The following is a 23,266-nucleotide window of genomic DNA, read 5'->3' on the forward strand; positions in this document are numbered from 1 at the left end:
CAATCCAAGGAACTCTAAAGAGTCTTCTCCAGCACCACAGTTCAAAAGTATGTAACAGGCAATAATGAAGAAAGCCAAATATCCCAGTTTTAGGGAAATATACCAATATCAGGCTAGTAGAATCATTTCAATAAGAGAATAGAACCAAACCAACATCCTTGAGTAGTGGTATGGTTTTTCCTGGAAAAAAAAAAAGGAGTTTTCCTGTGTCAGTCATACAGAAAGAGGTTAAACCAGAGAGCTGGGATGGGAAGGGGGTGGTAGGGACCTTGGGTATGAGGGACACTAGTCTTTCGGGGAAGGGGCATCTGATGTACTGATGACTGAGAATTCTGGAGTGGTTCTAACGGTGAGGCGTGAGTTGTCCCTGGTCAGAGGACACAGGCTGAGAGCTAGGCAAAGAATGAGGCTATAAGCGATCAGAGGTGTGAGCAGAGGTTTAGGCAATGATTGCCAAGAATTATCTAACTTAAACCTCCCTACTCTTTTTTCTTTTACCATGGTGCACCTAAAAGACCTGAGCAAGAAGTAGCAGGGTCTCAGTTGGGTTGAGGCTCATTTAAGAAGGCCTAGTACAAGCACTGTGGGAAAGAATGGCAGGAGTGAGGGTAGTTCTTCCCCGTCCTGGAGAGGATCAGGAGGGGTAAGGCAGGGAGCCAGGGGGCTGGGCAACGCAGGAGCACCGTGTGGAGCGGCTATCTACTAAGCTATCAGTGGTCAGGAAGGCAGAAGACACCTGAGATCAAGCTCTGTTCATGAAGAAGACTGAGCGGAAGAACCTGGGGTGTCTGGGTCTGAACAGTCAAGAAACCGTACTCTGGGAAGGGCCAGAGATAGCTAAGGTTCATTGTGTGCGCCTGTGTGCTTAGCCGCTCAGCCGTGTCTGACTCTAAAGGTTCCCTTTAATGAATCTCATTTTCTGTCACGTAAATTTATGGGAGATTTGCCATACCAATTTGCATATAAAGATAGTTTGCTGTGACTTGATAATAACAGATCTGATAACTGAGGGCTGCACTATTCAGAAGGTAACCATCTGTCTCTTTGCCCAGGTCAGCCCCGATTTATGCCAGTTGTCCCAGCGTAATTATCAGTGGTACGAACTTTCACTATCAACAGAGTCCCAGCTTGAATAGGAAATAATGCAACTTCTCTAACTGAGCACAGCATCAATGGCAAAGAAAAGAAACATGCCGCTTCAGACGAGCAGACATCCCTGAAGAACGGGGCTTGGTTCTGAAATGCGTTGAAGCAAAAGAGAGCTGAAATAAAGAAAAAAAATGTAATGATTTTCGGAAAACAAGTGGCATGTGAAAATAAAGTCAAATCTGCCAATTTTGCTGATACAATGTATTGAATTCTTTCCATGTGTCACGTATGGTTTTCTGTGATTTTTATGTAAGAACATTTTACTCCCCATAATAACTCTATGTAGTAGATACTGTTATTAGTTCTCTTTCAGTGAGACACAGGCAGTTTAATTAATTTACCCAAGCTATATAGTGAGAAGGTGGCAGAGCAGGAATCAAATACAGGCAACCTGGTCTCTCTAAATACACTGCCTATCAGGGAATAATGAGCAGATTTATTTTGGTCAAGTTTTTGATGGGAGAATAGCTGTAGATAAAGTTGGCAAGATGGATTAAAGGGTCTGCAGTACCTAATACAGCATCCATACTTCATTCGCCACATGGTACAGACTTGGTGAGGAGTTCTGAGATATTGATTTGGGCAAGTCTTATTTTCAAAAGATTTATCTTTGAGAGAAGCATACAGAAGGAGTCAGAATTAGACTTAAAGGTTGTTTTAATCGTACTGGTTTATAATCTCTAATTCATTATGATTGTTACCTTTAATCTACACATAGATATAAACATAGGTGACATTTTTAAGAATTGCTTGCGACTGAGATTTATGGAGAATAAGATTAGCAATCAGAATACAGGAAAAGAAAGCTACCAGGGAGGGAGATACACACAGATATTTGAACATATAAATATTTCTTGTTTAGAGATAGGTATCTAAGACAAAGCCCCAGAGCCGAGGTGAAACCCTGTAGGAGCGGATTAAGGCAAAGATGAAAGGAGAAATGAGCCGCAGGACTATGAAATGAGATCAGTGTTTCAGGAAAGACTGGGCATGCTGCTTGCTAGTAAAGTGAGCTCAATGGACAGAAATTTCAGTTCAAACCAGGAAAGAATTTTCAAAGAATCACAACTCCACAAGTGTGATTCTATGAGCACTTGTTCCCAAATTCCTGTATCCTAAAAGTTAATCTACTGAATGTCACACAAAAATGGGAAAGAAATGTAACTGACAGAGCATATACATACATTCACACGCACACACTTACACACGCAGAAGGCAGTAAATGTTCAGTCAGAGAAAGAGAAACATGCATAGTACACACACTATAGGTGAGCTGGTGAGAGGTGAACAAATATTCCCAGGATGCATGCGTGCTCAGTTGCTCTAGCCAGGTCCGACTCTGCAACCCTAGACTAGCCCACCAGGCTCCTCTGTCCATGTGGGCTCTCCAGGCAAGAATACAGGAACGGGTTGCCATGCCCTGCTTCAGGGGCCTTCCCCACCCAGGGATCAAACCCGCACCTCTTGTATTTCCTGCATTGGCAGATGGGCTCTCCACCACTAGCGCCATCTGGGAAGCCCTTCACAGGATATGTAGATATTAACTAGATAAATGAACGTCCACGCAAATAGGCAGGTAAGTATTATTACATTTTTTATCAAATTTCCCAATTTCCAAAATGTGAGAACCCAATCAAGACTCCAAGAGTGTTAGGGCTATGCTTGAATAATGATTTGCATGGTCCATGTACCAGTAAATGGGAAAAGGAAAATGACTGAAGACTTTAGTAATTATTTCTAACATCTGGATTTGGACAATTAGCATTTGTTATTGAGGTGAAAATTGGGTAGTATTTCACAGTGTTAAAAATCTACTGAGTATTGGAGTTTGGGGAGATCATTTTCCCTAAAAGGCAAAAAAAACAGTTAAAAGTATTCTTTCTTTCATCATGTGAGAAAAATGAATTCATCATGCTTCTTTTATAAGCATCAACATTTGAGGAATCCTACTACATCCAATGTAGTGTTTTTTCATGTACTGGAATTGTGTATGTGTGTGCATGTATAATAGAAAATGAAAATTATATTTCTGAAAAATTAAATTATATTCATCTCAAATAGTAAACTTAAAAATTAATTGTTAAAACTCCTATGAAAGCAACTCAATTAAAATCATATATATTTTATTTACCCTAATACATATGTGATATATATATAGTACATATATACATCCAGTTTCCCTTCCTTTGCCTAAGCAACTTATATCTCCCAGTAGCCCAAATGAAAATTCCAGTACAGAACCAGACACTTGTCTTCTAATGGCAATATAAATATTATATTATAATATATATTATGTATAATATACTCAAAGTAATATAAATATTACTTTAAAAATGGATTCTGCAGAGGAACAGGAATAAAAATATATTCATTTTAGATCATTTATTTCAGTAGAAAGACAACTAAAGTTTTTTATTTATATTTTTACTTTATATAATGAAGTCATTATTTCCAGACGATAATTCTTCTGTCCAATTGCTTGAAACCACTGTCATAATAATTCGATTCAGATTGGGAAGAAACAATCATAGTCACTTTTCAATTAAGAGACATTTCATTTTCCAATACCTCCAGTTTCTTCATTTCTTCTAAAACTCATTATAAAATAAATTATTTCATTCAGACCAGGCAATTTCTGAAAACACAATCAAGGGTTACAGCATAAGCATGAATTTTTAATTTTTTAGCTTATCTTTTTCTCGGGAACATTGTACATTAACAGTCAGAAACTCCAGCTTTTAAAAATATTTCCCTAGGGTAGTACATTTGCAGTGAAAAACAATATTCAGGAAAACTATAATTTTTCTCCAGGATTAGCATCATATAGCACCATTAAAACATGCTTTGTAAGACACAAATGTTGTCAAGAAACAATGATTGGTGTATGATCAAAGAGAGCAAATAAAAGGAAGTTTAAAATAAAAACAATCCCAGGTATGTGAGTTTTTAAAGTAAGGAAAATAAAAATGTATTCTTCATATGTCTATGCATGTGTGTGTATGTGTGTTTAAGCTAATTTCAGAAGCAATGCTACTCCCTGAAAATTTAGTAATCAAGCAGGACTTTACAACACCATGTGGAAGGGCCAAAATAGAGCTTATATATTATTAATTTTTTCCTTTCCTTTATCAAGTTTTTATTTAAAATATATTAAAATACATTACATTAAAATAATAAATATGTGATACTATATTAATAAAATATTGTATTGTATATTTTATTATATAATTAAATTATTATGTTATTTATACAATAAATCAATTATATTAAAAACTTAAAAAAGGAAAGGAAAAAAATTACCTATAATTCTTAGCTCCAAGAATTTCACCACTTTACACATGCAGTTAAGTCATTAAATCTTTTCAACAGTTCAGTAAGGAAGGTTGTTATCACTGCCTTTATTTTATGGATGAAGAAAGTGAAGCTGAAAAGAAAAAAAAGGAGCAAATTACCCAAGATGATACAAATTGTGGCAAAGTAAAAATTTCAAACCAGACATCAATTCAAAATCCTTCCCTTACTGACATGAGGATTCTTTAATGTACTATACTATAATTTACCTAGACAAAGCACAACGAAGTCAGCATTGAAAAGACATAAGAAAATATTGATAGCCATTTAAGAGAGTAATGTGCTAGTAGCTATCAAAATTTTAAACATAAAAAAAGTATATCCTTTTACCCAGTAATTCACTGTTAGGGAACCATCCTATAGAAATTCTTGTTATGCACAAGTACACCATTGCAACATTAATTATAATATTCAACAATAAAATGTAGGCTCACCTTACTGTTCAGAAGTAAGGAACTATTTCATTCATAAAGTGTGCCTACACCACAAAATTGTACATAACAATATAAGATTATGGTGATTCTACACATACGTACACAGAAAGATCTCTAAGACGTATCTTTAAGAGTAAAAGAAAAATAGAATATTACAAGTAGCATGATCTTATTTATGAGTTATATTAAATTACAAATAGAATACTGATTGATAGATGAATAGACATATTGAGAAAGAGACCTTCTTACCATCCAGTGATCCTGCAACCTGATTTATCTTGATTCCTAGAAAGAGCCCACGTTACATTTCAAAAACCAAGAATTAAAATGTTTCCTTCACGGGTCTATTGGAGCTTCAGGACTGAACCCACTACTACCATATTCACTGTAAAATACATCTGACATTTACCATGTTAAAGCACTTTTGCTCAGTTCTCACAATATCCATAATCAAAGTGTCCCAGAGCAGACAAAAGCCATGTCATACTATTCTATGCTAACATAAACATACATACATTTTATGCTAATATAAACTCACCTTTATTCATTTGACAAGCATTTATTGAGGGTTTACTATGAGGCTGCTCCTCATAATATGTGCTGTCAGGGTAGAAAGATGAATCAGATTGGATAAAGATCCTAACACTGAATAAAACGAGCAACCAGAGTGTATGTGTTGGGAGAAGCAGTGAGTTACAAGATCTATGCACAGAACGTAATTTAAGCAAAAAAGTGAATAGATGACATCAAAAAGGTACCAAAAAACATACAAACTATGGTCTCAGTGACGTGCAAATCTCGAAGCCTTCTGTAAGAGTCAAAACTCCAAATTCAAGTTATCATGTCACTTTCTTCGCTCGTTTATTCACAACAGTTCTTTTAAGATGGTGCTGATCCCACAACACTCTACTCTTCGATAGAACCAAGGGACGCGCACACAAAGTCGGAGACCAGTGAGACGGGTCTGCTGAGGCGGCTCCACTTACTGGCTGTTTGGGAGCATCATCTAAACCCTCCGAGCCTCCATGTGGGAAACTGTATTTTATAAAAGTGATCGCACCAACACTCCTCTTCAGGACCTTGTCGCTTTTGCATCAAGGGGAAAAGCCAGTCTCCTCGCCTTGCGTCTGGGCGCCCCCATACTCACACAGTCACCCAGCAGCAGAATGCGGCAAGCTGCACTGCCACTCCATTCAAGGCTGCTGACACCAACGGCCTCCCTCGCCCCTCTCCCTCCGTCTCTTTCCGTCTCACCCTCCCTCTCCACTCCTCACGCTCACCCCTGAAATCCACCCACCACGCTCACAGTCCTCAGCATCCATCAGCACCAACTACTCAACTCGTCAGTGGATGAGCCTTCAGATGACCACAGGCTCTGCTTTCCAAGCTTCCAGCTGAGGTCTTGGACACTGCGGAATGGAGAGATAAGCCATCCCCATCTGAATTTCTTGTCCACAAATCCGTAAGCATAACAAATGGTTGCCTTGATGTAATCTGTAACAAGGGTAGAGTAATTACAGCACCCAATTTCCTCATCAGAACAAAATGGGGAGAGAGCACGGGGGCAAGAGAGTGGTTTGGGATTAAGAAATACAAATACACAGTAATATATAAAATAGATGAGCAACAAGAGTATAATGAGCAGCACAGAGAAATATACTCACCGATTTTTAATAACTTTAAATGGAGTATAATCTATAAAAATATTGAATCACTATGAGGTACACCTGAAACTAATAGCATCAATAAACTATACTTCAATTAAAAAAAAAAAATTACTGAGACTTGTTTTGAGGCCTAACGTGATCTATCCAGGAGACTGGATAGATTCAGTCTCCGTTCCAACATCCATTCCATGTACGCCTGATGGTATTCTGAAGTTTTTGAGTGGCATATTCTACAGGTATTATTAAACACATCTGATCTAAAGTATTGTGTAAGGCCAATGCTTACTGACTGATTTTTGTCTGGATGATCTATCCATGGATATGAGTGGGGTCAAAGTCCCCTACTATTATTGCATTACTGTCGATTTCTCCCTTTACATCTAAAGTTACTATTCACTTTACATGTTTAGGTGCTCCTGAGCTGTGTGGATAAACACTTAGCAACATTATATCCACCTCTTGCACTGACCTCCTTTATCATTATGTAATGCTCTTCTCTGCTTTTTGCTACAGTCTTTCTTTTAAAGCTCATTCTGTTTGATATGAATATTGGTACCCCACCTTTCCTTCCATTTCCATTTCCATGGAGCATCTTTCTCCTTCCCTCCGTTTTCGGTCTTTGCGTGCCTCTAGATCTGGAGTGAATCTACTGTAGGCAGCGTCTCCATTCAGTCGCCCTCTGTCTGTTGACTGTTCATCCCGTTTACATTTGAAGCGCTATTGACAGGTACTCCTTACTGTCATTTGTTAGCCGTTCTTCGTTTATGTCTGCTCCGTTCTTTCTGTGATCTTTTCCCTTGTGATTGAACAACTTCCTTTCACGTTGTTTAGGCTCCTTTCTGTTTTGTCCGTGTGAACCGATTGCACGTTTTGGTTTGTGGTTTAGCACACAGTTCATATACATCAACCTGTATGCTGCTGCTGCTGCTGCTAAGTCGCTTCAGTCGTGTCCGACTCTGTGCGACCCCATAGACGGCAGCCCACTAGGCTCCTCTGTCCCTGGGATTCTCCAGGCAAGAGTACTGGAGTGGGTTGCCATTGCCTTCTCCAGTGCATGAAAGTGAAAAGTGAAAGTGAAGTCGCTCAGTCGTGTCTGACTCTTAGCGACCCCATGGACTGCAGCCCACCAGGCTCCTCCGTCCATGGGATTTTCCAGGCAAGAGCACTGGAGCGGGGTGCCATTGCCTTCTCCATCAACCTGTATACAGTGATTTATTTTAAGCTAATAGTTGCGTAACTTAAAATGCTTCCTAAAATCACTACAATTTTTTACTTCACCTTCCCACATTTTTATGTCATATCTTTTTATGTCTTTTTAGTTTTTATCTCATATAATTATTACAGTGGATTTTATGACTTTTGTCTATTAACATTCATACTACCTTTTTAGGTGGCTGAACCACTGCCTTCACTATATATTTGCTGTTACCAGTGAGATTTTTTTTCTTTCATATAGTTTCTTTTTCCAAGTTATGGTTTTTTCTTTCCTGCTTAAAGAACACTCTCTTAAATTTTCTAGTAAGGTCAGTTTAGTGGTTGTGAACAGCTTTAGTCTTTGGCTGTCTGAGAAACTCTCTCTCTCCAATTCTGAATGATGATCTTGGCAGGCAGAATGGTCTTGGTTGAAATTTTTTTCCCTTTCAGCACTCCCTTCTGGCCTGCCTGTTTTCTGCTGAGAAATCAACTGTCAGCCTTACGGGGTTTCCCTTGTATGGGACAAGCTGTTTTCCTTTGCTGCTTTTAAAATGTTCTCTTTACCTTGTGCCGTCTTAATTATGCTAGGTATTCATGCGAATCTCTTTGCCTTTATCTGATTTGGGATTTTGTGCAATTCTTCGACCTGAATATTTGTTTCCCTGCCCAGGTTAGGGAGGTTGTCAAGTCACTATTTCATCACACACGGTTTTTGCCCTTTTCTTTCCTCTCCTTTTGAGAGTCCTAGATGCGAATGTTAGTACGCTTGATGTTGTCTCTGCAGTCCCTTAAACTACTCCCATTTCTTTTAAGCTCTTTCTTCTTTTGCTGTTCTCATTGGGTGCTTTGCACTACTTTATCTTCTAGATCACCGATCGATTCTTATCATTTTTTATGCTGTTTATTCCCTATAGCGTATTTTTTATTCCAATTTTTGTATTTTTCAGCTCTGACTGGTTTTTCCTTTTGTTTTCAAAGTCCCTGTTGACATCTTCTGTTTCTCCATTCTCCTCCAAATTTCACGGAGCGTGCGTATGACTATTACTTTGAACTCTTTATCAGGTAAATTATCTCCATTTCCATAGGATTTCTTCCTGGGGTTTTATCTTGTTCTTCCATAGGGAACATATTTTCTGTCTCCTCATTTTGTTTAACTTTCTCTGTTTCTATGAATTAGGCAAAACAATTACCTCTCCCATTCTTGACTGTGTGTGTGTGTATAGGCGAGCCTCTTATATAGACTGCATGTATTGGGGGGTGCTGAAGTGGGTGCCAGCTGAGGGTGGCATCCAAGAGTTGCCTTGACAAGACGGCTGGAGCTGGGGCAGGTGTAGACACGGCAGGGAAGGGTCCGGGTGGCACGTGAGGCCCACCTTGGCAGGGTGACTGTGGTGGGCACACTAGGGGGAGACCACAGAGCATGGCATGCCAGGGCCCCTTTGGGGGACAGTAGGAGCTGGTTTGAGCCAGGGCCCGGAGGCACACTGACAGGGCTCTGGCAAACCTGACCAAACACATTCCTGCTTACACTAACAAGATGTCAGGGGAACAAGGAAAACGGCACTCTGCTCGCCGGCGAGTCTGCCCAGGAGAGCTCCAGAAGACCCCCACCGACAGGCCGACGCTCCAGGGTTAGGTCTGATGCGTGGACTTCCTGCACGCACAGTCCTCTCGCCTGGTACCCCAGCGCACGCAAGTCTGCACACCAGCCCCTCCCAGCTATCCCTTCCTCCTGGAGGTACCTCCATCTCTCCGACCCGTCTGGAGGCAGCCGCTCTCTCCTTTGCTGTGCAGAAGCTGTTCAACTAGTCCTTAGCGCTTCTTCAGGAGAAATGGCTCTATTAAGTAAGTATAGATTCAATGTGTCCATGGAAGCATGTGAACTCAGGGTCTTCCTACACTGCTCTTCTTGAACTTACTCCCTTTCGCCCCCGCCCCCCCCCAGTTTGTTCTCTACATAGTAACAAAAGTAACTTATAAAAAGTAAATTTGAAAACAAAAAAAAGTAACTGAAACTTCTGCTTTAAAAAGAAAAAGGAGATCTTCTTCCCCTTATTTCTCCTGTGAAGTACAACTGAAAACCCTGGAAACTGTACGTAAAACAAACATAAGAAGACTCTGAAAAGTGGAGAGAAGGCAAACCAGCCAGGTACGCGATGACAGAGGAACCACAGAGCAAAGAGTTAACCTGTGTTCTCTGTTAAGCCCATGTACCCCAGATCTGGAGGTGAAGAGCTGGCAACTCAGAAATGCCAACAGACATACACGAACAAAAAGCCCAAACAGAAGCCACACATCTTTGGGGATCTGAGAGGGATAAATACACCTGGAAATGAGAGGGGAGGCAAGAGTCGGGGGAGAGGGTTTCGTTAGCAACAGCTGCCTGGGCCGCTGCTTCCCTTTTCTCCTCCTTTCAGCCCCGCTCACCTACTTCTCCCCCCACAGACCAGGGTAGTTTACGCTTCAGATCCCCTGGCTACACTTCCAGGCCATCACCACCCACTTGACTCCACCACCACCAGACAGGAGTCAGACTGTCCAGTGAAATCTGGGAACAGGAATGAAGGAAACGAGAAACAGACAGAGAGTGAGATGCCCAATTAACCTCTTAACTGCCAATAAATTCTCAAAGTGTCAGTGAAGAAGGGAAAAGAGAGGAAGCTCTACGGAAATGGTGTGGCGACCCCTACGTCAGCGCACATCGTGAACACTCGCTGAGAGCTGCAAACTCTACACCACATTCAATCAAACGGGGAAGATTTTTATGGAAGACATGAACATGTGAGAATCAGCTGAAGGAAGGATTCAGTGAGTCGCTGGGATGTAAGAAAGAAACTTAGGAAAAACTGCAAAGGTGTCAACATAATAACTGAACCAAAAAGGAAATTTAGTATACAACTACTGTTATATAAATATATTAAAATATATAATAAAGTTTCATTTTTAAGGTCCAAATCAGTGTTGAAACTGAGCATACTAGGAAGCAGCTCAAACCTTGAAATGAGCATTTTATGTATAAATCCATTAGTGTTGTATGCAATATACTAATGAATTACTCTAGGTTTTTTGAATTCCCAATAAATACTTTTGGATAAAATTTTCTAAAGTTAAAAGCAAACTGAATATATCAGAAACCATATCAAGTGACTTGCATATAACATATATTAATATATGTTCAAATACCTTTTGTTTTGCTATCCAATGATTCCTTTTAAAGCTGCTTATGATTTTTTGTTCAGTATATATAACTGTGAAATGCTAAATATTACCACAAGGTGGCTCTTCTTATATTCTAAATGAACTGTATCATGTAAGTAGCACTGAAAAGACAATTTCCATAGAGAATATATTATTTCTTATATGTTCTTTTAAAATGAATACTATTGAAATAAAGCCAGTCTGGGAAAGGAGAAAAATATAATATATACAACTACATACTCTTTCAATGATTTTGGTGTGTTCATGGTGGAGGAGAGAGGGCAACTGACCTGAAAATCCATGCTTTAACCATTTTTACTTGTATAGTTCCAAGAGTATATTTCCAATTCAGTGCTGGGTATAGGATACGAAATGTCAGATATGAAATAATTTACTTAAGGAATGTCTTAACTAACATTTGAGAGAAGCCCAAATTATCAATACAAAACATTCATCCATTCAACAATTATATATTGGTTCTGACTACATTCCAGACTGCAATAGTCAACATAACAGAATGGTTCAGAACACAGACCCTGGAGCCAAACTGTCTAGGTTCCACTAGTAGTCTCGCCCACCTTACCATCTGTGTCTTAGAAATACTTAACTTATTGTACCTATATTTACTCACATATGAAATGGGCCCAGTAATACAAGCTATATAAGCTTCCCATGTAGCTCAGCCAGTAAAGAATCTGCAAGCAGTGCAGGAGACCCATCCAGATTTGATCCTTGAGTTGGAAAGATCCTCTGGAGAAGGAAATGGCAAACCCCTCCAGTATTCCTGCCTGGAGAATCCTATGGACAGAGGAGCCTGGCAGGCTACAACCCATGGGGTTGCAAGAGTCAGACACGACTCAGCTACTAAACCACCACTCGCCAGTACAAGGTTATCATGAGAATCAAATACTCAACATAAGTAAAAAGTATAGAAGAGCACTTTCTAAGTTTAAGTACTTAAGTATTAGCTATAAAATTAGGTACTGTAGTTAATTTAAATCACATCAGCAAATTCCTTGACACTCCTCCCATCAAAATTCTTATTTTCTTTTCTTTAGGTATGCTGCTGCTGCTGCTAAGTTGCTTCAGTCGTGTCCGACTCTGTGTGACCCCATAGGCGGCAGCCCACCAGGCTCCCCCGTCCCTGGGATTCTCCAGGCAAGAGTACTGGGGTGGGGTGCCATTGCCTTCTCCACTTTAGGTATGAGCAAGCCTTAATAAGGTGTTCCCGACAAGCAGAAATGCAGGTTAGTTTAAAAAAGCAACACAACCTCAGCATGGTCCACTCTTTCTTAGGATGCTCACCCTTGGAAGCCAGATGCTATATTGTCAGGAAACAAGGAGCAAGACGCAAGGAAAGTCCAGGGGGAGGGGTCCTGGGCAAGAGCCCCAACTAAGGTTCCAGGCAACCACGAGCATCAGCTGGCAGGCGTGCGTGAAGGAGCCCACAGGTGACCCCAGTCCCACCTTCGAGCCGCCCGAGGTGCTGCTCAGTAGAACAGAGCCAACTTTTCTTTCCCAAGCCATGCCTGCTTCCTTTGCAGAGGCATGAGCAAACTAAATGCTATCGCTTTAAGCCACTATATCTGCATGTTTAATCACTCACTAATAGATAACCAGGACAGGCACTGAACCCATAAATACGACACAGCTTCTTCCTTCAGAGAGGACTACAGTGAGTACACAGGGACAGCGTGACCTCCTAAGAAAAGGTGTGGACTTTGGAGTCCGATAGTCCAGAGTCTGAATCCCATTTAGTGCCAAACACCTCCCTGAGCTCTGCTTCTTCATCTGGAAAATCAAGGTAAATAATAACCCTTGCCTTCAAAGGATTGCTCTATACCCTAGCAATCACCTCCCCGCCTTGAGTCTTACCTTTCTATTTCTTCCAGATGCCAGAGACAGAGGAATCGGTCTGAAATGCAAATGTGATCCTGGGACCTTCTCTCTGTCTTCCCACTGCCCACTCCTGAGAGGAAACTTCTCTGTTTCTCAGCCTTGCTTTCAGGGCCCTCTGTGACCTGGTCCTCCACCTTCCTGGCCTCATCGTGAACCTTCCCTAACTCTATGCTTTGAGATACTTGTTCTCTGAACGATCTCTTCTTGCATTTCCTTCCGAAATCCACAGAATTACCAGTCCAGTCTCTGTGTGGTGTCCCAGCCACAGAAACGTGAGCCTTGAGTCCAGAAGTCGGAGGGACAGCATAGACCTTAACTGTGACGTTCTTAGAGAGGGTAGATCTTAACTGTGACGTTCTTAGAGAGGGTAGACCTTAACTGTGACGTTCTTAGAGAGGGTAGACCTTAACTGTGACGTTCTTAGAGAGGGTAGACCTTAACTGTGACGTTCTTAGAGAGGGTAGACCTTAACTGTGACGTTCTTAGAGAGGGTAGACCTTAACTGTGACGTTCTTAGAGAGGGTAGATCTTAACTGTGACGTTCTTAGAGAGGGTAGACCTTAACTGTGACGTTCTTAGAGAGGCGACCCAGGACTTTCACACAGAATTTCTCAGAATGCTACCTAGGCATTGCCTTTATGCAGCTTTCTTTCCCCTGAAGGTTTTCCATGGCCTCTGAAGCTGGCAAAGATCTTCTCCCCCATGTGGCTCCCTTACAGTCAGGCAGCTCTCCCTCCATCCCATCCCACCCCCACCATGCAGCTCTCTTGGTCCCCATTCTTCCACTCAAGCCCACTAGCTAAGGTAATCCATCCTAGGATGGCCCAGGACATCCAGACAAGCCAGCAGATCAGCCCCCTGGAATTCTCTTGCGTCCTCAGAGAGGAAGCACACATGGAGCTTCCTGGGAATGGCAGTCACAACTACCCTCTTTGTTGCTGAAATTATTTTTGAAAAATCAGGCTATTTCCATATTGCATGAAAGACCTAAGCAGCAAGATTGACTCCTCTAAGGTCTAGGGTGCACAGAAAATTGTACAAATTCATATACTTGCAATGCTTTGCCCCTAAGACACTTGACTCTGCCATGCTGTTCTTCACTACCTGACCTTAGAAAGTACTGTCCTGCCTAGAATGTCTTCCTCCCTCACTTCCAATCCCACTCGCTTCTCCTGCCTGACTTTTCATAATCCTTCAGGTCTGACCTTACTAATAGGTGCTGTTTCCTCCAGGAAGTCCTCACTGACAGCCCACCTGCAGCCTGGGTTGGCCCACCTCCTCTGTATGAACCCTCTACCCAGCTACAGTGCTTGCTACGCTGTATTGTAATAGCCTGTTTGGTCTGCCACCTTTGAATTCTACTGTAAATGCCATGAGGGCAATAACTAATTCTGATTTGATTACCACTGTATCTCTTGGTCCAGAGCACGGTAACCGTAAGTGTTCATTAAATGTCTATTGGTGAAGAAGAGTAACTGGGGCAGCACATGTCACTTGACGGTCACTATCGATGACCCAGCACATAAGCCCCAACTCCGGGCAGTAGAACCACTTTCATACTTACACTGACCGGGTACCCTGCTGAGAGACCCATCCTGCCATCCAGAACACACTCATATTTACTTATTCAAGGGCCTATCTCTATTTAACTGTTCAACCAAGCTGGTAAATACTAAGTGTTTATTTGTAAAGAGCTAGCACTCAGCACTGTGCTTCACACACGCAAAGTGCTCTGGAAATGTGGGCTGACTGAACGAAGTGGGAGACAAATATGAAGACAATTTCAGCACCGTGTGATCAAGGCCGAAATTTACACAAGGGACACACAGAAGCACGGAGGAGGAAATGCCAACCAAGCGTGGGCAACTTACGGAAAAACTCACCAAGGACCTAAAACGTGAGCTTTATGAACAGGATCTTTCAAAGAGAGAGAAGCAGCAGCACAGACCAAGGAGGGGAGACATCTCACATCCGCAACAAGCGCATCACCCAATACATGGGCTAAAGAGAGAGAGGGAAAGTCAGGAAGGAGGCTAGAGAGGCAGGCAGCAGCCAGACCAAGGAGGGGAGACATCTCACATCTGCAACAAGCGGGTCACCCAATACATGGGCTAAAGAGAGAGAGAGAAATCAGGAAGGAGGAGGCTAGAGAGGCAGGCAGCAGCCAGACCACAAAGTCTTTGTTCGGTGCCAGTTGTCAAGCAAAAGAGTTTTGCATTTCATCTCTTAAACAATGAGTGATAATGAAAGAATCTGAACAGGTGAGGTAGGATGCATATAGAGCTATGTTCCAAAATTCTAACTCTAGTAGCGAAAGACGAGAATGAAAGTCTGGTGTCAAACATACCAGTGTGGAGTCAGTTGTCTCAGTCCAGGCCAATATATACGGATGCCCAGAGGAAGGTATTTGTAGTGATAACAGAAGAGAAAACAGTTTTGAAAGATATTTTTAGAGACAACCAACAGACTACTTCTGACAGGGTGGAAGGAAGGGAGAAATGAAAAGCTGGGATAATTCTTAAGTTTTTGCTTCAAGTTATCTGGCTGGTAAAAATACTGTCACCAACAAAAGCAGAGAGGAGGGAGATACTGGTCTTAGAGTGATGATGGAACATTCAAGTAGAAATTCAACCGTCTTCAAGGACTAAGCCCAAGGGGAATGTTCCTCCCTTTTTTGTTCACTTCTAGATAATAAAAACCTGGGGGTGAGGGTTAGCTTTACCATTTTTTCCAACTGGACTGTTAACAACAGGCAAACACTTCTCATCACTCAGCAGACACAATGAACCTTGCTTAATTAATCCCAATTAATCTTGCTTAATCAATAAGGAAATTTATTATCTCAGACCACTTCAAAACCAGAAGCAGTGTGGACTCCAGGAACAGTGAATTCAAAGGTGCCATGACGTCATCAGGACGCTTACCCTGCTTCACTACTCTGCCATCCCCACACTGCTCCATCCCAAAGTGACTCCCTTGCGGTTGCAAGATGACAGGTAACGGCAGTCAGGACTCTGCCTTCCTTGCTCATAGCCAACCGCAGAGAAGAGAATATTTCCCCTCAAGTTGTTGTTGCTGTTGTTCAGTTGCTCAGTCGTGTCCGACTCCTTTGTGACCCCATGGACTGCAGCACGCCAGGCCTCCCTGTCCTCCACCATCTCCCAGAGTTTGCTCAAACTCACATCCATCGAGTCGGTGATGCCATCCAGCCATCTCATCCTCTGTCGTCCCCTTCTCCTCCTACCTTCAATCCTTCCCAGCATCAGGGTCTTTTCTAATGAGTCAGTTCTTCCCATCAGGTGGCTGAAGTATTGGAGCTTCAGCTTCAGCATCAGTCCTTCCAATGTATATTCAGGACTGATTTCCTTTAGGATGGACTGGTTGGATCTCCTTGCAGTCCAAGGGACTCTTAAGAGTCTTCCCCAGCACAATTCAAAAACATCAATTTCTCAGAATTAAAAGACACGTGTGCCCCAATGTTCATTGAAGCACTGTTTACAATAGCTAGGACATGGAAGCAACCTAGAGGTCCATCAGCAGACAAATGGATAAGAAAGCTGTGGTACTTATACACAATGGAATATTACTCAGCTATTAAAAAGAATGCATTTGAATCAGTTCTAATGAGCTGGATGAAACTGGAACCTATTATACAGAGTGAAGTAAGTCAGAAAGAAAAACACCAACACAGTATATTAATGCATATACGTGGAATTTAGAAAGATGGTAATGATGACCTTATATGTAAGACAGCAAAGAGACACAAAGAATAGACTTTTGGACTCTGTGGGAGAAGGCAAGGGATGGGATGATTTGAGAAAATAGCATTGGAACATGTATATTACCATATTGTGAAACAGATCACCAGTCCAAGTTCAATGCATAAAACTGGGCACTCAAAGCCGGTGAACTGGGATGACCCTGAGGGATGGGATGGGGAGGGAGGTGGGAGGGGGTTTCAGGATGGGGGACACATGTATACCCATGGCTGATTCATATCTATGCACAGCAAAAACCACTACAATATTGTAAAGTAATTAGCCTCCAATTAAAATAAATTAATTAATTTAAAAAGAAATAGGGCTGATTTCTTTTAGGATTGACTGGTTTGATCTCCTTGCTGTCCAAGGGACTCTCAAGAGTCTTCTCTAGCACCACAGTTCAAAGGCATCAATTCCCCTCAATTTAAATCATTCCTTTTTCTTGGCCTTTCTCTTCACCCTTCTCTTCACTTCCTTATGTAGCAAGCATCTCAAAAGTGGTTCTGTCAAATTTACCACATTACTGACTGGGGGATTTTTGAAGAAACTAACACCTGTGGCTGGAGATTTGTTATGCAGGCAAATATTAAAACATTCCAGTCAATAATGTTTGGGTAACAAAAGATGTATTAACATGCCTATGGTCAGTAAGTTGGTAAGAGAAAGGAAAAACTTTAAGGATATTGACTAGCTTACAGAACTCTGAAATCCCTGGGGACACTGCATGCATGTATGCTAAGTTCAAATCCTGGAAGATGACGCTGTGAAAGTGCTGCACTCAATAGCCAGCAAATTTGGAAAACTCAGCAGTGGCCACAGGACTGGAAAAGGTCAGTTTTCATTCCAATCCCAAAGAAAGGCAACGCCAAAGAATGCTCAAACTACTGCACAATTGCACTCATCTCACATGCTAGTAAAGTAATGCTCAAAATTCTCCAAGCCAGGCTTCAGCAATACGTGAACCGTGAACTCCCTGATGTTCAAGCTGGTTTTAGAAAAGGCAGAGGAACCAGAGATCAAATTGCCAACATCCACTGGATCATGGAAAAAGCAAGAGAGTTCCAGAAAAACATCTATTTCTGCTTTATTGACTATGCCAAAGCCTTTGACTGTGTGGATCACAATAAACTGTGGAAAATTCTGAGAGAGATGGGAATACCAGATCACCTGACCTGCCTCTTGAGAAATCTGTATGCAGGTCAGGAAGCAACAGTTAGAACTGGACATGGAACAACAGACTGGTTCCAGATAGGAAAAGGAGTGCGTCAAGGCTGTATATTGTCACCCTGCTTATTTAACTTCTATGCAGAATACATCATGAGAAACACTGGACTGGAAGAAACAAGCTGGAATCAAGATTGCCAGGAGAAATCTCAATAACCTCAGATATGCAGATGACACCACCCTTACGGCAGAAAGTGAAGAGGAACTCAAAAGCCTCTTAATGAAAGTGAAAGAGGAGAGTGAAAAAGTTGGCTGAAAGCTCAACATTCAGAAAACAAAGATCATGGCATCCAGTCCCATCACTTCATGGAAAATAGATGGGGAAACAGTGGAAACAGTGTCAGACTTTATTTTTGGGGGCTCCAAAATCACTGCAGATGGTGACTGCAGTTATGAAATTAAAAGACGCTTACTCCTTGGAAGAAAAGTTATGCCCAACCTAGATAGCATATTCAAAAGCAGAGACATTACTTTGCCAACTAAGGTCCATCTAGTCAAGGCTATGGTTTTTCCTGTGGTCATGTATGGATGTGAGAGTTGGACTGTGAAGAAGGCTGAGCGCCGAAGAATTGATGCTTTTGAACTGTGGTGTTGGAGAAGACTCCTGAGAGTCCCTTGGACTCAAGGAGATCCACCCAGTCCAATCTGAAGGAGATCAACCCTGGGATTTCTTTGGAAGGAATGATGCTAAAGCTGCAACTCCAGTACTTTGGCCACCTCATGAGAAGAGTTGACTCATTGGAAAAGACTCTGGTGCTGGGAGGGATTGGGGGCAGGAGGAGAAGGGGACGACCAAGGATGAGATGGCTGGATGGCATCACGGACTCAATGGACGTGAGTCTGAGTGAACTCCGGCAGATGGTGATAGACAGGGAGGCCTGGCATGCTGCGATTCATGGGGTCGCAAAGAGTCAGACACGACTGAGCGACTGAACTGAAATGAACTGAACTGATGCTAAGTTGCTCAGCTGTATCCAACTCTTTGCAACCCTGTGGACCGTAGCCCACCAGGCTCCTCGGTCCTTGGGATTCTCCAGGCAAGAACACCGGAGTGGGTTGCAGGAACATATCCTGCTTGGGCACTCAGTCATACCCGACCCCGTGGACTGTAGCTCACCAGGCTCCTCCGTCCATGGGATTCTCCAGGTGAGAATACTGGAGTGGGTTGCCATTTCCTACTGCAGGCAAGCTTTCTGACCCAGGGATCAAACTCACATCTCCTGTGTCTCCTGCACTGGCAGGAGGATTCTTTGCCACTGTGCCACTCAGAAAGCCCAAAACCAAACCATATGAGTCTTGTGAGCAAGCCACTACCTCTGAGCATTAGACCCTGTACTTCACACAACACAGCAGGCGTGGGAAGAGTCCTCTGATTGGTCATGCTGAGGCATGTTCTGTACCCTAGCTGGAATGAGGTTCAGAAAGCAAGGATACGGCAATCTAGAATTTGCGAGTGGGAAGTGGGCTCTGACCTCTCACCAAGATTCACAGGGTGGGAATTCCCTAGACGCAGAAAGACACTCAGAGAGTTGGCATCCGATGAAGTCCACTGCAGAACTGTTACAGGAGCTTCAACCAGCTCAGCCACCCATATGGATGGCACTCCCTGGGGAAAAGAGGACTACGTGAGCAAAGCGCAAAGGGGGTGCCTGACAAAGTCTGCAACACTTGGGGATTCAGGCAAAAGTGCACGTTCTCCGTCTCAGTGGCAGCAGACTGCTGCCCGGCAGGCCTCCCGTTCAGCGGGGCAGCGAGCCCCGCAGGAAGTCCTCCAGCTGGCGTTTGTGTGAGAGCTTGGCTCAAGGGGCACTGAGTGTCTCACCTCTGGTCGTGGGAAGGCAACTGTGGAGCTGTCGATATGAGCAGGATCCCGCAGGTGGCAAAGCAGGGCCAGCGGCTCACCCAGCCGTGAAGGGAGTAATAACCAAAACAGAGTCCCTGGCGCAAAGAAGACGACTCTTGGGGAGTTTAAGGATGAGCAGAAAATGGAAAATTGACACAACACTAGAATTCCTTAAAATGAAGTGGGAACTTGAAACTAGCAAGACTGGGATATTAGTGTTAAAAGTCAACGTGTCAGAAACAAATGGATCACATATGCAACTGCAGAAACATCTGGCGTCTTACTTCCTGGGACCAGAGCTCTTAGGAAAAGGAAGAAAGAGCGCTCTGGCTAAGTGGTTTCCTTTTTCCTCCTACAGAGCATGTGAGGCAGCCTTCCTAGAATGCTCTGCCTACATCCTCAGGTTTGCAAAATTGTTTTCTTCTAGATGTCCAAATCTCAGCAATCGAGACACATGTTCAGAGAGGTCTGTTCCGATGCCCCAGTGGGTAACTGCTGCACCTTCCCCTGCCCCACCAACTCTGATCATGTGACTCACCCTATTGTCTTCAAAGAATATAAACATAGATAAACTCTTAACACTTATTTCTTGTTACGTTTATTGGCTGTCCCCACGTGAACATTTACCAAACACGGGCTCCATGAGAAGAGTGGTTTTGCGTATGTTGTTCCTGATAAATTCCTAGAGGCTTAGAACAATAACTGGCGCATATGGTGGGCGGGCAACAAAGCCCTGTCGAATGAAGAGGAGGGCGGGCTCCTCAGAGTGAAGGCTATTCAGTATCACACAAACACTGAAACTGCAAGTCTGTCTTTATTTCAGTTCAAACAACTTTGTCTCTCATTATTAAAAAATTTCTGTATAAAATCCTCTACACCTTTTCTGCCTAGGATACTCCTCTTCCCAACTGCACCCCCACTTCCAATTCCATATCCAGGCACATACTCTACCTGCTTAATTCCTTCCCAATCCTTCTGGTCCATCCAATCTTTCAACAAGGAAGATGAGAGAAGCCAGGGCTCAGAATCAACATAAACATCAAATGAGAACAGCAGGAGAGCCTCTGAGGACAGGAGAGGCACAAGAGAACATCTACCAAGACAGAGCATTTTAGGAGCCAAACCCAGGATGTGTGAATTATACTACAGCTGGGCAAGAGTCAAAGAGAAGGATAAAAGAAACGAAGTCACTCAGGCCCGCTCCCATAGCGTTAAATGAAGTGAGACGCCATGCGTTTCTGGAACTAAGTCTAAAGACTTCACTTTCAATCTCTGTCTTGCCAAGGATGGCCTTCTGAGGGGCGATGCTTCATCCCATAAGAGATGAAAGAGAGAGGGATGGTGGGAGAAATCTGAACATGGGCTTCTGAGACAGACAGAACCAGGCTTGAGTCCTTTAACCTTTCCAAACAAGGCTGTTCTTGTGGCTTAGTCACTGAGTCGTGTCTGACTGTTTGCAACCCATGGACTGTAGCCCACCAGGCTCCTCTGTCCATGGGACTTCCCAGGCAAGAATACTGGAATGGGTTGCCATTTCTTTCTCCTCCAAACCAGATAACTTCTCAGAGAATAACTTTTCATATATAAAGAGCTGCTATTTGGCCTCTTAGAGACTCAGTCCAGAAAGAATCAATCATAACAACACTATCTGACTCATGGGATTATTTTGAGGGTTAAATAAGTTAATGTACATAAAATAAATAGTGCAGATCTCTGCTCATAGTTAACTACTATTCATTGCATATGATAGGTACTTAATAAATGGCTGGTAAATTAATTAACGAATTAATTCATCTAGAGGAAACAGACCATAAAAGAGATAAAAGTCATTACATGAAGGGACTCATGGACCTACTCAAAAATTTAGATTTTATTCTCTAAACCAGGAGTGGAAAATGTGTAAATCTAGAAGAATATTCTAGGAAATGTGCACCAGTAAGATGAGCCAGGTATTTTAAAAAGTACTTATTATGGAGACTATACCCAAAGTACCTGCCTTATTCGGGTACCATATAAGGTCAGCACATGGATGTCCAATACACAGTCCTGGCCCTTATGCTGTACATTTAATGAAAGTGAAAGTGTTAGTTGTTCAGGCATTTCCGACTCTTTGCAGCCCCATGGACTGAAGCCCACCAGACTTCTCTGTCCATGGGATTCTCCAGGCAAGAATACTGGAGTGGGTTGCTGTTCCCTTCTCCAGGGGATCTTCTCAACCCAGGGATCAAACCCAAGTCTCCTGAATTGCAGGAGGATTCTTTACTGTCTGAGCCACTGAGGAAGTCCTCACAAATAATGCAATGACTGCCTCCACTCATGTACCAAATACAAGGCGCTCACAGAGGCTTGTGTAAGTGCTCACTTAATTCCATCTGAAGAAAGCAGGAAGGTATTACTAATGAAGCTATATTTGAGATGGACTTGAGGGATGAGTAGGAGCTCATATCTCTATTTCCAGCTACATTCAAAGGCCCTTCAATTCAATCAGGCTGGTCTACTCAGAGTTTCACAACACTCCACACAGTTATGCCCTTTCTCGAGTTTTTTACTTTGCCCAGTGTGCTCTGCCTGGTGGCTCAGACCATAAAGAGTCTGCCCATAAAGCAGGAGATCCAGGTTCAATCCCTGGATCAAGACGATCCCCTGGAGAAGCAAACGGCAACCCACCCCAGTACTCTTGCCTGGAGAATCCCATGAATGGAGGAGCCTGGCAGGTTACAGTCCATGGGGTCACAGAGTCGGACACAACTGAGTGACTTCACTTTCATTTTCGTTTTTTGCCCTGCCTGCATCCTTCACTTATTCAATTCCTAGCAACACTTTAAGCCCAATGTAGGTCCTCCTCATGCACAAAATCTATGAAGACTTCCCAGGCATCAAATGTTAACTGAGAATGTAGCAGGGGCAAGACACTATTGGAAGGATGACAGACATTTAGGACCCAAGTGCAAACGTGCTCAGAAAAGGGCATCTTACTATCCCGAGTAAGAAGCTTACCAGTTTGAGAACCAAGAGTTCATGGGCAATGGAACTGATTACAAACAGATCCTTTAGCTTCTGTTTTCCTTTCTGTTTTTGAGGAAATGAAAGGGTCATTTTAGAGTCATTTTAGACTCTAAAATGGAGACTTATCTTCAAGATCATTATGGTCTCTTTCAGTTCGAAAACTGATTTTGCGAAGAAATTTGGTCTCTTTGTTATATTTCCAGTAGAATTTCCACACATGCTTTCAAAGTCTTTCTTATGTAATAGGAGTAGAAAATTACAAATCCATGCTAGTAGTATGAAAGGCTCTTCTCTGTGCCATTATAAATGCCATGTAATTCCCACCCTGGATTTAGGGCATCCACAGGTCACACACTCACTGTAATAAAGTTGGCTATCATGTTGCTCCATTGCTACTTTGGTCACCTCCTGTCACTCTAAGAACAGACTACCTATAGTTCTTTTTCTGAACTTTTAAAATTTCATGACAGGGAGAAAACAGAGGGCAGGTGGAGTTCAGATCCTGACTATTAAAATTATAGAAACATTGCCTATGGAAAA

The 23,266-nt window shown here is 42.5% G+C and overlaps 1 long non-coding RNA gene across 1 annotated transcript; it reads right to left on the reverse strand.

Annotated features, from left to right (window-relative positions):
- Nucleotides 1–1,103: 1,103 nt before the first annotated feature.
- LOC132657204 (uncharacterized) lies at nt 1,104–18,370 on the reverse strand. The gene is made up of 2 exons (XR_009595022.1): nt 4,450–18,370; nt 1,104–3,784 (listed from the first exon to the last, which is right to left on the reverse strand). It is a non-coding gene; the product is annotated as an uncharacterized LOC132657204 (long non-coding RNA).
- Between the last annotated feature and the right edge of the window lie 4,896 nt (nt 18,371–23,266).

Source organism: Ovis aries, chromosome 9 (genome assembly GCF_016772045.2).
Source record: "Ovis aries strain OAR_USU_Benz2616 breed Rambouillet chromosome 9, ARS-UI_Ramb_v3.0, whole genome shotgun sequence".
In the NCBI taxonomy this organism is placed as follows: Eukaryota; Metazoa; Chordata; class Mammalia; order Artiodactyla; family Bovidae; genus Ovis; species Ovis aries.